General features: G+C 31.6%; 1 protein-coding gene across 4 annotated transcripts in view; it reads right to left on the bottom strand.

The window, feature by feature from the left end:
* Nucleotides 1–1,167: 1,167 nt before the first annotated feature.
* The window catches only part of NOVA1 (NOVA alternative splicing regulator 1), a 170,521-nt gene continuing 168,319 nt past the window's right edge, over nucleotides 1,168–3,369 (bottom strand). For 3 of the 4 annotated variants that reach the window (XM_070358660.1, XM_070358659.1, XM_070358661.1), the window contains one exon: nucleotides 1,168–3,369. This exon is cut by the window's right edge and continues 3,681 nt beyond it. The gene's annotated coding sequence lies outside the window, so the exon portion shown is untranslated. The other variant, XM_005901030.3, reaches the window with a different exon arrangement.

Below are 3,369 nucleotides of genomic sequence, written 5' to 3' on the forward strand. Positions count from 1 at the left end.
TACAATACAATTTCGCATGGATTGGTCTCACCACAAGTCTATATGGGCTTCCTCTAATCAGAGCCTCTTTTAGCATTTATCTCTAAAATAGCATAAAATACCCAAATACCATAAAATAATCCAATTTATCCAAGATGGTTTGGTAAATACACTGAAATATTTTAATATATTACTGTATATACTATAAACTTGATTTATATTAATATTTAGAAAAATAATATACCATTAAAAGCATGAAAATTTTGAGAAGTCATCATTTGGAAATTAGGTTACAATAACTCCTTCAAAGGAAAAAAGTGATATTATTACCCATAATCTTAAATATTGACAAGAGACAGTATTCCTGTTATTGACCAAAAGCTGTAAAATTGGATAAGCCAATGAACAACGCTCTTAGCATATGTTAAAGTTTTTGTAAGCCAGATCTCCCCAAACATTTTACTAATAAACTGGCAAAGCCAAAGACTTAATTATAATTTGAATGCTCTTCACAGTTCAGTAGAATTGGAATTGATTCCTTAACTAAAAGCTTATTTAGCATCTCTGCTCAAGCAGAATGACAAAATATATATATATTAAAACACACACACGTGCACATCAGTATTTGTTCTAGTATATCTATCCTTTACAAAGCAGTGCTTCTAAAACGGGACTCTACATTATTTGATAAGAGGAACAGTTGACCTTACCCTAAAAATTTTTAAATATGTATTATTATGAAGTCACAATTCAAGGGAAATATATGTATTCTATATTAACAATTTTAATCATAATGTATAAATCACATTAAAGAAAATTGAGGCACTGTGGCTCAGAGGAGTCCAACTTTTCTTTGTTACTATACATAAAGAAGTTATCTGTACCTAATAACCTTTTGATTATCAACCATTTGAACATATGATTTCACTTATGTTTTGCTCTTTTATTTGATTCTGAGTTAAAGCGATGCAAATTGGTCTTTTATTGTTTTGGGCAGTGGCCAAACTGATGTAATTTTGATGATGGGGGCAGGGAAAAGAAGTGTTGTTTCTCATAAAAATTCTTTAGTCATTTCATAGAGGTAAGCATAAATGCTAAATACCTGACCTTTGCAAATAAATGCAGACCTACCTTGATTTCCAGAATAAGCCTCTATTAATTTCCATGAGACAATGTTTTCACAAAATATAAGGCAAAAACATATTACTTAACAGAACTCATAATTTAAATAATTAAAACTAATTTGTGTTTAAAGCTATTTGCAGATTTATTAGAGAAACAAATACAAATATGCATTTCTACAGAACTTTTTTTTTCCAAAATGAGCTTGAAACTTGTTCCACAGTTTTTACTTGTTTATATATCTATGGTAACCCAAGTATTGGCTTCTGTACCACTTGTAATGAGACAATTGCCCTTCCATCGCAATTATAAAAAACTATTTAAAAAAAAATTCGGCACATACACGTTAAATATTTTTCCTTAAAAAAATAATCTAATCAAAATATTGAATACTTTAGATTTAAACAATATTTTATTTACAAATCTGATTTGATTACTTTATTACACAAGGTAATGCTTCAATTTTCAAGAACAGTTTTTTTAAATATAGACCAGTGGAATGACATCCTATCTAGTATATGTACTACACTCCAATTTTTTTTTTTTTTTCAAAATTAACATGACACGTTTTCTAATACTTTCATTTTGGGGGAAAATGTTATTTAATTGGGGCACATATCTGATGAAACAAAAAATAACATGCAGAATTCCAAAAATAATCTCTTAAAGTAATATGATACTTACCCTTTATGTAATAAGACATCTATGAACAACAGTGCATAACAATATTATGTATTCACGTTTATGAGAAACCAAGCAGGAGGCAAAATGAGTTCATCTTGTTTTCTAATCATGTGCAATTTCATATGGCTGTCTGCATCGTTTAAATAAAGTGTTTACATTAAATTTATAAGACTGCATTGCACTTAAAATTATTATGGATAGCCATGCTTGCCCTGTTTTTAATGAATGATGAATTTTTCCTACTAACAGAGTAACTGTCTTAAATTGTATCTGTGATGTAAAGAGTATTAAATTATATTTTCATCTCCTTTCAATTGCTGCCTTGGAAAGCAAGAATTCACTTCTTGGAGAAGACTTACAGGAAGTAAAATTTACTTAAGGACTCAGTGAGGAATCAGCATGTGAATCAAGAATGTAATATAAGAATGGACTAAAAGGAATGTGATGATCATCAGTACCTTTGTTGAAATCTATTACCACCACTAAAATTTCCAAGGAAAGATAGGGCCTGTAACATAGGGATTCCATTCATTTTTAAATTACTAAAATCTACCAATTTAATGCTTTCATACTGTTTATTTTTTCCAATAGAAAAATAAATCTCATACATTAGAAGTGGTACACAAAAAACTGGGATAAAATTTATCAGATTCTTGATAGCACCATTTACACATTCTTAAAGTAAACATTAATATGCACTTTCTTAGAAAGCGATATAAATATATAATACAGGACTTGCTAACCTCTGTTAACCATCTGAATACGATGGAATAATCTATCTCTACTGTGCAGGTAGGCTTGTGCATGGTGGTGTGGCAATATCATTTTAAAAGTTTGTTACAGATGTGATGGGAAGCTGGAAGGAGTCGAATAAGCAGAAAAAAGAGCTTAGATCTATTGTAAGCAATGAGTCGAAATGAGTCGTTACAGGTTAGAATTTATCTTTGTTTCTGATCATTCAATGAGAAAATGACTTTCACAGAAATAGATACATTTAACTGTTTCGGGAGTGGGGTGGGTGAAGTGAAGTAGGATTGGAAGTCCTACAGGTAAGAGCAATAACTGGAAGTGCAGACGAAATTGGTCTTCAGTGCAAAGAGGAAGGCAGCCGTTTAAAAAGTCTAGGTGCAATGTTGTGGTGCTGAAAGAAAAGCTCCCAGTGATAAAGGAAAAGAAAAAAAACTGCAATGCAACTTCAAGCAGTAATTTTGTGGTGCTGAAAGGACAGCTCCCAGTGTTGAGGAAAAGATCTTGGATCTAGAATGAGGTGTCCAATCTGTATGATAAACAGCACACTGTGTCTCAGAGCGCCCATTCAATCTCAGTAAGTAAATGAAATATTGATTGAAAGTGACCCTGAAACAGAATGCATTAAAAAGACATAGAAAGCTGCAGAACTGAGGTAATTCGTATTCAGCATGTTCACCAGCCTCCCTATAGCAAAACAAGTCTATAAATAGTTGCATTTCATAAGATGTTTGGCCCTTGTATCATCAGTTTTCTCCATTTTTGGATCAGTATAGCTGAACAGCCATTGTTACATGCCTACCTGTGGCAGTTTGAAGCCATACTAATTTTCTTGCA

The sequence above is a fragment of the Bos mutus genome, chromosome 21, assembly GCF_027580195.1.
Source record: "Bos mutus isolate GX-2022 chromosome 21, NWIPB_WYAK_1.1, whole genome shotgun sequence".
NCBI classification, from domain to species: Eukaryota; Metazoa; Chordata; class Mammalia; order Artiodactyla; family Bovidae; genus Bos; species Bos mutus.